The sequence below is a fragment of the Fukomys damarensis genome, unplaced genomic scaffold, assembly GCF_012274545.1.
Source record: "Fukomys damarensis isolate Sample0158 unplaced genomic scaffold, DMR_v1.0_HiC HiC_scaffold_27, whole genome shotgun sequence".
In the NCBI taxonomy this organism is placed as follows: Eukaryota; Metazoa; Chordata; class Mammalia; order Rodentia; family Bathyergidae; genus Fukomys; species Fukomys damarensis.
In genome coordinates, this window is record NW_022900939.1 from 13,785,295 (window position 1) to 13,795,958 (window position 10,664).

Here is a 10,664-nt window from a genome sequence, read left to right on the forward strand (position 1 = left end):
GGCTTTTAGTGAGGCCGTTCTCTTGCTTGCAGAAGGCTGCCTTCTTGCAATGTCTTCACTAGGTTTTTTTTTATTCGCACTCTCTCCCAGGGTCTGTCCCTCTTCTTATAAGCATACCAATTCTCCCCAATCCTTCTGGTGCCTTTGAATTGTGGAGAGTTCTAGGGAGAAATTAGATCCTTACTTCTTCCAGTCTCTAGAGCTCCTTGTGTTCCACTAGACAGGTCCCCTGACTCTAACCTCTGCCTCTTGTGCACACTGTCTTTATCTCTCTGTGTTAATAATCCCACGCAACACTTGCATCTGCACTTAGGATTCGTCTGATGGATCCAGAATAACCTCCCCACCATAAAATCCTTAAATTTATCACATCTCCAAAGTCTCTGCCAGGTATACAACATTTAAAGACCCCAGACATCACGATGCCAAAGCTCTGGGGTCATTATTTAGACTGCTGTACCTATCTAAGAAAATAGATGAAATCTACTGGTTTTTTAATTGTGGTGTCACATGCAAATGTAAGATATGAATAGAGGCAAATGAGCGTAGGGTGCACTGTATGAGAATTCTCTGTATGATCTCAATTTCTCTGTAAATTTGTAACTGTTCTTTAAAAAGTCTATTAGATTAGAGAGAACATTAAACTTGTAACTACCATGTGACCCAGGAATTACACTCCTGGCACTTATTCCAAAGAAATTTATTCCAAAAAAATGAAAACTACATCCCACAAAAACTTATACACAAATGTTTACAGCAGCTTCTAATTGGTCTTTTGAAACCCATTACCCGGAGAATAAGTTCAAAAGAAAATGTTTGTAATAGCTAAAACTTGGAAACAGCCCAATTGCCTGTCAACTGGAGACTGGAAAAAGAAGATGCAGGTTTTTTTTATAAAATGGAGTACTACTCAGCCACAAACAATGAGAAACCAGAGAGATTTATAGTTAAGTGGATGCACACTGAGGCCATACTCTTAAGTGAAATTAATAAGTTACACAAGTGTAAATACTAAATAGTTTCTCTGGTGTGAAAAAGTAAAAGTGTAAATAAGGATTAAAATGTATAATTGATAATGTGTAATAGGAAGAACAGTCTAAAACAGTAGAGGGGAAAGGGAAAAAGGGAAAAGAAAAATATGTGAAAAGGAAAAACATGGAAACAATGTCTCTGTAAACAGGGAAGGGTGGAGGGGCTGAGGGGAGGGCTGAGGAATGGGGAAAATAAGAACCTGATAAGTCATGTATGGGTACAAGATCCCAACAATGAATGTAACTGCACTGTATACCTAATATGTACCAATAAATTTAATAAAGATTAAAAAAAAAAGAAAATGTTTTGATTTGCTTTCACATAGGCCTTATCAATTTAGTGCATTCTATAAATAATAAGTTTGAATGAAATCAAAGCTATCCCATTCCCAGATGGAAGATTCCCAGAAAGATGGAAGAAAGAGAGGCCAAGTAAAAGGAGGGTGTTGAGGAGAGCCTCCAGCCTCCAAGGGCCCCTGCATCTCAGCCACACAGCTGGGTTTGAAGCTGTCCCTTAAAGTTCGCTTGTTGGAAATCAAATGACCAGTATGACAGTGCTGAGAGGTGGGACCTTTAAGAGGCAATTAGGTCATGAGGACTCGTCCCTCCGGAATAGCTAGCTGTCCTTATCCTGGGAGGGTATTCGTTCTTGCACGTCAGTTTGTTACAAAAGCCAGTTCCACACTCTCTAGCTTTCTTACCACGTGATGCCTTCCACCATTTATGTCCCAGCCAGATGCCAGCACTTTGATCTTGAACTTCTCAGCCTCCAGAAATGTGAGAAATAAATGTCTGCTTTTTTATTTTAATAAACTTTCCCATCTACAGTACTCTATTTTAGTAGCACAAAGGAAACTAAGAAATCCACCTGAGACTAAGTCAGGACAGGGTAGGAGGCTACTGTAGAGTCTCTTCCCAGTAATTTTCAGGATCTGAGGTGGGCAGAATCTGATTTCCTAGAGCCCGGAAAATGAACAACATCCCAGTTGCATGGGAGCTGTCCAGTCTGAGGCCTGGCGGCAGCAGCATCACTAACACTGTGCAGGGACCTGAGACAAGCCCAGCACTGGGGCAATGATGCCAGAATGGTGAGAAGGACTCACGCGTGGGTGAGGCCGTGGTAGGCAGAGAAGCAGAGATTAACAGAGACACAGACACACCCATGACCCTGAGAAAATGTCAATCAGGCAAATTCCCAGGGGCCATCCCTAAGCCAGAAGTGTGGGAGCCACCAATGGTGGTGGGAGGAGGATCCAGGAGTGACTAGTTTAATCGGAAATGACAGGGAGAAGTAGGTAAGGCTTAGATTTATTCTTGCCTTCAAGCTCAGTGTGGGTTCCTAATGGAAACTCATCTGTCTTCTGAACACCAAGAAACTTACTTATGTGCACAATCAAGATTTGTAACTGCCTTGTGAATTTCATATAGTCACTTTTCAATTCCATGGGTTCTGTGTCTGAGGATTCAACCAGGAACAGAACAAAAATATTCAGGGAGATAACTATGTCCATACTGAACATTTCTTGTTATTATTCTCTTGTTGCTTGTCATTATTCCCTAAACAGTTCACCGTAGCAGCTATTTACATAACACTTGCATTGTATTAGGTATTATAAATAAGCTAGAGGTGATTTACAGTATTTGGGGGGTGTACATAGGTTATATGCAAATAATACACCATTTGATGTAAGACCTTTGAGTTCCTGTGGATTTAAGTATATGGGTCCTGACATCAGTCTCTGTACTAAGTAAGATTCTAAGGAACCACAGCATAGGGGGGTTTGGGTCCTATTTTTCTACATTGGAGGTATGCAGCACATATAACAGTAATTATTAAATCATCCAAAATATGATGTAAGGTCCCAAGTTCCACAATGATGATATGAAGGTTTATCACCTTCATGCCACCCTGCAAGTCCATATCCCTCTCAGATCAGATTTTATTCTTTTTTCTTTTTTGACGGGGGGGGTACTGGGGATTGAACTCGGGTCCTTGTGCTTGCAAGGCATGCGGTGGAACCACTGAGCTAAATCCCCAGCCCTCGGATCAGATTTCAAATCCTTGGTTTCCTATACCTTTCGAAGCCGTCAAGGCCATACTCTCACTGCTCACTCCACTCTTCTCATGGCCTCCTGGGGACCAGCAGGCAGGTGACTCGGCAGAGACTTTCTCTGCATGTCAGGCATCACCAAGCCCCACGGAGATGCTAAGTTCTGGATACTTCCAGGGAACCTCTCCTTCGTCTTGGGCAGTTTGGTCATAACAGATACTACTAGTCAACTCTGGCAACTCTCTCAGTTCAGCCTCTCTGGGAAACATGCCACAAGAGGCCTCAGTTTCTTCGAGTGCAAAAGCAGTAGGGAAGAGCTGGAGGTACATATTGAGCTCTGCCAGCACATCCACAGTATCACCCTGTGTGCCGCTTTCCCAATTCTTTTCTTAACCACGTGCTACCCATGCTATTATTTGTCTTCCTACTTGTTCTTAAGAGGACTTATTCTGTTTAGTTAAATTACTTTATTCAAAAAAGGACTTTTATATGACATCAAATGGTAATTGCAGAAATGTAACATATGAGGAGAAATGCTTTCTGTTAGAAAGAGAAGGTAAAGTGTCTGTAAATGGGGAGGTGGGGAGGGGCTGAAGGCAGGGCAGGGACAAGGGGAAAAAATGAGACCCAAGACCTGTCATGTAAAGGTACAAGATCCCAATAGTGAATGTAACTGTACTGTATACCTAAAATGTACCAGTAAACTCAGTGAGGAAAAAATAAATAAAAAGAAAGAGAAGGTAAACAGAAGTGTCAGCACCAAAGAGATAATATCTCTATCCCCAAATCAGAAGGACTGAAAGAACACTGGAAATGCAATTCAGCATTAACATTGCCCGATGTGAATGTGTGTTCACCTAAAATCATCTTGTATATGACCTTCAGTCATGCCATGTGCCGAAAAGACATTGTGAAACGCCAGAGAATATTAAGTCTAAGAATCCTCCCAATGTGACTTGTGTATATTATGAATCATCTTGCATCACTGACCAGCTGACAATTCATGAAAATGACCAGTGGGTAGCAGGATGGAAACAAATGCTGCAGATGCAAGGGCTTTCTTAATATAGCTCCATTGTTTACAGCTCTCCAGCCTGCTCAGCCAGGCCCTTCCTCCTCACCTACTGTGTGTCTACATCTGCCTCTAGGTCTCTAAGGAAAACAACAGACCAGTAAATCATGTCAAGTGGTCACCAGAGCTAGAGAGTCCTAAACACTCATATTTGTTGGAAGAAAGCTCCTGTCTCTTCTTCCCTTATTCTTTATACATGCTGAATTTATATCTAAACTAAGGAAACAGAAAGGATCAATGTCACTGTGCCTCCAGATTCAACTTGAGGATTTAAACTAATCAATCAGCCATGTAGCATTTTTAAGCATCAATACTATGCCGGACAGGGGTTATACAAAATAAAAACTGTTATTTGCAAGCTACAGGTTGATTGGGCAGGTGACATTCAAGCTTTTGCTATCAACAAATGGAATATGAAATTGCTAAAGGACATGATGAAAACCAAAAAATAAGTAAAATTTCTGAGCATATTAATGGAAGGCCAACTGGATCCTTCTTTCTTAATATCCCATTACAATATCTAGGAAAACACTCAACAGAAAAGAAATTTTCAGCAGCATTCAATGTCAGTGATAAAAACCATACATATGCCAAGCAGTTTCTGTAGATTATCAGAATGATTAGTAGATAAGGTCCGTATTAGTTATCTAGGTCTGCTGTAAAAATACCACAGATTAGGTGGCTTAAGCAACAGATGTTATGGCTTGTATCTAGATGTCCCCTCAAAGCCTCATGTGGATATAAGTGGAGCTTTTTCAGCGGTGGCTGGATCTAGGAGGTGTGATGCTGGAATTGATTCATGGTGCAATGTAGACTCAAGGGCACTAGGATTAAGAGTGTGAAGGCTACCTGCCTAAGTTGTCTGAGTCAGATAAAAGGGGCAAAAAGACACCATTAAGGACCCTGGCTTGCTTACTTTTGCTGTTTTCTCCATTCAATGAACTGTTTCTCCTCTGTGAGGCCCCTCTGACATGTGGCACCCTGCCTTAGAGCCAGCCAACTACAGACCAAAACCTCTACAAACTGTGAGCTAAAGAAATGTTTTCCCCTTAACTTTGGGTGTTGGGTATTTTGTCTCAGCAACAAGAGAAAAGTAACTATGGCAGAACTTCAAACACTGTGGGAAGCTAGATTTCCAAGATGAATGTGTTAGCAGGTTTGGTTTCTCCGAAGACCCTTCTTTGCTTGTTAGTAGCTTTCTTTTTGCTGTATCCTCACATGGTCTTTCTTCTGAGCACACACAACCCTGGTATCTCTCTAACTCTCTACTTACAAAATAATACACTCAATTAGTATCTCACTTTTATGACCTCTTTAAGCTTTAACTATTTCTTAAAGGACTTATCTCCAAATGTAGTCACCTTGGGGGGGCTACATGATTTAGTTCACAGCGAGATCTCCACTTACTCTTCAATTTCTTTAGAGAAAACAGCCTAGAAAAAAAAAAAGGCAATAGGAATCCCAGACTCCAATGGGGAATGAATAGGATACATACCAAGATGTGGATAAAGCATAAATCGATACAATCTTTTCAGGAATTACCACCATAACTGCACACCAATAACTGTGTTAGCAAACCTCTAATGTGAACATGTTGACTATTCAGAGAAGTTATTAATTTAACACAACTAGTATCTCCTACAGAATCTTCCTTAAGAAAACAGCACTGGTATTACCTGCATTCAGAACACAAATATTATTCTGCTATAAGGAAGTGAGCACTTCCACATTCTTCATTAAAGCTATGCTTGACTGTGAAAACTCAGAAAGAAATCTGTTCTGGAAAGAAGGAACTGGGATGAAAGTGACCTTGTGGGTGAACGAAATGCTGAACATTCGATTTGGGATTGAAAACTACTTGTTCGTAAAAGGCACAAGTATTACCAACTGCACAATATGAAAAGGCAGCTGTGGGCAAAGCCTGGGGGCTCCTGGAATATGATCCTCTAAGTGACAGAAAATGAAGAGGTGAGGTAACATTAACAAAACATACACAGAGGCATTTGCACAAATCTTCCATACCCTTTTATAGCATAGCAGTTTGTAATCTGCCTGATTTTGTTATTGTAATAAACTTCACAGTAGGCTGTTCCCGATCTAAAAAAGCACCATATAGTCGCTCCTCCCCAAAGCATTTGTATTTGATTATTTGGAACAAAATACATACTTTCTACAATGTTATGAATTGAAATTATTTTCCAAGTCTGCCCCACAAAAGACTATTTGGTTCATATTGTATCTGAAATATGCTTGAAATGAGAAAATACAGTTACTAGAAAAAACACTATTCTGTAAAAGGCATATTATTTCAACTATGTGGTGGGTAATTCATGGAAAATAATCATTATTTAATTGCTTTGGGGGGAATTATACTATAAATTTTAATCAGGAACATTGGAAGCACATGTCTTATTCTTCCTACCAAATTCAAAGGACAGTTCAAGACACTTTCTGTGTCCTGCTTTGGACACTCTCTGTTTCCACTGTCATTTTGAGAGTTTCCATATCTGGCAGCCACCGAGAACATACACAAATCAGACTGTAATTCACACTCTTCCAAAGGATAAACCAATCGCTTCAAAACATGGACAAATCCAAAGCTTAAAGGTACATTCTTGATATTATGTTACAGGGCATAATTAACATTTATTATGAAAATCCCAATGCTCTGAAAGATGCAACTTTATTAAAGTCAATGGGCTGCAGAAATCAAACATGGAACATTCTATCAAGCATTGTTTATTAGATACACAAATACTGGGAAGAAGAGGGTTCATGCAGGAATGCGCCCATGTTAAAGTACAGTACAATTTTCAAAAAGTTAAATAAAAGACTGACATAAATACAGAGTAAACATATGTCTAAGGTTTTATTTGTCTTATCAATAAGGAAGAGAACTGATAAGTTGATAAAGCTGGCTCAAAGGAGAATTTAAGAGATGGAGATTCTATACTAGTAATCAAAGGAATTATGAAATAAGTTTACTTGCTTAATGGACACAAAACTGATTAATACTTATAATACATTAACCCTGAGGTTATATTTTCTTTCTTTTTTTTTTTTTTTTTTTTTTACCGGGGATCGAATTCAGGACCTTGCTCTTGCCAGGCAGGTGCCCAAACTACTGAGCTAAATCTGGGATTATATTTTCTTCCAGGATGGAAATTTTTAAATTACTATGTAGCTTCAATATCTGGTTTCCAAAAGAAAAATGTAAATAGCGAAGTCACACAAAGGCACATACTCCAACACAGAAAAATAAATAATTTCTAGGAGAGCATTTTGAACGTGACATTGAAGAAACACCTAAACATTCTTTTACTTTCCTTCAAGCTTTGGATTATTTTTCTTAAAGATAGTTTTAGAAACATGTATTTAAAATAGAAAGTATAAGTACAACTCATAAGGTATTACTTACCTTGCTGAATTATCTGACCCTTAGCTCTGTCAGTTCAAAAACTAATTTTATCCTCAACATTCCAGGTGGCTAAAACAGGAGGATTGCTGCTTCAAACCCAGCCCGGGCAGTTTACCAACTGTTACAGTTTATGTTTAGATGCTCCCCACCCCACCACGCCTCACGCTTTTTCAGAAGTGGCTGAATCTTGAGTGTGTGATTGACTCATGGTGGGGTTAGGCCCGAGATCACTAGGATTAAGGGTGTGAGTGCTGCCCACCCTCAGCGGTCTTAAGGGGAAGTCTAAAAGGGGCAGAAAGACACTGTTAAGGTCCCTTATTGCTTTTGCTCTCTTCTGCCACCATGATCTGTTGCTTCTGCCACCCTGCCCTGGAGCCAGCTGATTAAGGACTGAAACTTCTATAAACTATGAGCCAAATAAACCTTTCCCCCTTTAACTTTGAGTGTGGGGTATTTGTCTCAGCAATGAGAGAAAAGTAACTAACACATTAACTTGGCAAAACACTGTCTCACAATAAAAATTTAAAAAAGAGTTAGGCACAGGGATGTCACTCCATGTGAAAACCCTGGGTTCAATCACCAGTAATACAAAAAAAAAAAAAAAATTAAAATTTTATCCACACCGAGTGACTGTGTGCTAACTCAGCTCGTAAGAAACATAAATACAAATCAGACAAAAACAATTCATTTACATTAAAACTATAACAAGTACATCAGATCTTCACATCCTGTGACTGCTGCATTCTTTCCCTCAAGATAAGCAGTTAATTGGGTCAGTTTATCGTCTCAACATTGTTTGACGAGCACTAGTGCAACCACGAAAGAAGTGGTGCCTACCTTCCCCTCTCTCCCAAATGGAGAAGAAGGGAGAGTAAGACAGAGAGGGAGAGAGAGGGATGGGGAGAAGGAGCGGGCAAGGGGATGGGGAAGGGAGGGAGGGGAGAGAGATTGAGATTGATTTTCTTCTTTGTCCAAAAGCAGGTCAAATGAATGAGGCCAAAAAAAGCCTACATGCTTGATTGGGATTTGAGGAAGAAAGTGAAAAGGGAGGACGCGAACTTTTACTCCTTACTAGTAGATACGCTTTGTCGAAGACACCTCATTGCCATGAATGATTCGGACAACTTTCCTAGGTTCTAAGGTGCTATGATGATTTGAATATGGTTTGAATTTTATGCCACTGTTTAGCTTTATTGTGAAATAATAAAGGGATAGAAACCTAATTCTACTGTGGCATTTAGAGATGGGGCCCGTGGGACATAATTAGGATGAGATAGTTCATTTGGGTGGCACCCCTATGATTGAATCCTGATGGCTTTGTAAGAAGAACAAGAGAGACCAGAACACCCGGACACATTCTCCCTGTCTTTTTCCATGTGATACTACCATACATATGTGTCAGCTTGAACTCTACTAGCAAGACCATGATCAGATACGAGCCCTTGAACCTCCAGAACTGTGAGTTAAACAAACCTCTTTCCTTTATAGTCACCCAGCCTCAGGTATTCCATTATAGTAACAACAACAACAACAACAACAACAAACTTCATACACATCGTGATTCCAAAACTAAACTTTTGCCTTCTAGTATCTGAGTCTACTCTTTGGCTGGTCAGCTGACTTAGCCAAAAGCACAGCTCCAGTCAAACCTGTTACCACTATGTGGAGCCTTTCTCTACACGTCCGTGTGCCCACACTTCTTACGCCCTCTGAGAACTCTCACCCCTTCACCACCTCTCCCCTCCCTCTTCTGCTCTGAGCACTGGGCCTCATTTTGGCAGAGGTGGAAAAAGACATAGGAAAGAGAGAGGAACCTGAAGTATATCCCAAAGCCAAGCTCCTTTATTGGGTAGCACTCCTTCGTGTGGCTTTCGTTCTTTGGGCTTCGTTTAACCACTGTCAGCATTCATGAAACCACTAATTGCTTTTACAACTCAAAGATTAATGACATCAGGCCATCCTTGAAATGTCTTCTTTGAAAAACACACAGCTAGGGGAAAATGCTGATCCAGACCATTTCTCTAAACAGAAATACTTGGGAAATGCCACGGTAGATTACACTGACCTTTTTTCTAGGTTCTATCATATCTGATTTCTCTCCTAATTAACTTGTTCTTTTTTGATCATTAATTTTACCAAAAAGTAGCCCATCTACTCTTTGGTTCTTCTGGCATGGGAAAGATTCTGACTATAAAGTGTTTCTGTCTGGATCGCCATGTACCAGACTGTATTTTTTCTCTAAATTCAGTCTCTCTCCATAATATTACTTTCTTAAAACTAGCTGGGTGCAGGTACTTTCTAGGAAGTCTAAAGGCCCACTCAGTGCCTACCCCAGCCACACCGAAGTTATAGGTGCTGGGTTATAAATCATTCCATTCATTTCAGCTTTCAGGCCTTCACTGTAGCTGTTGCCTCTGCCTAGACTGCTTTACTTAAAGGTCTTTAGATGAAGAAATCATCTCTCATGTTTTTGGTTCAAATCTCTCCTTCCCAGAGAGCTGTCTCTAACTCCCCTGGGTAAAAGATACTTTCTCACAGGGTCTCTCACTTTCTGTACCACTTATCATTATCTAAAGTTACCTCATTGTTTATTTAAATATCTGTGATGTGTCTGTCTAACCCCACTGGAACATGAGCTCCACAAAGAACCAGTCTGGTTTATTTTCTCTACCGTATCTCTCTGTATGAAGATGGTGGCAACACACTACATTTGCTATCTGTTACTGAATAATAACTTACCCAAAATTTAGAAGCTTATGATAACAAATATTTATTATCTTACAGCTTCTGTATGTCAGGAATTCAGAAGCAGCTTAACTGGGGAATCCAGCTTTGGGTCTCTGAGGTTACAGTCCAGATGTTTGGCTAGGACTGCAGCATTCTGGACCCAGAAGGTCCATTTCCATGACAGGGCCCACACAGAGCTTCAGCAGTCCACTGGGTTTTGGCAGGAGGCCTCTCTCTTCAGCATTATGAGACTTTCCCAAAGAGCTGCTTGGGCATCGCCAGGGGAGGGCAGGGACTTCCCTCAGAATAATTAATCATGAGAGAGCAAGACAATATCTTCTATAAACTACCTAGAATGTAACACT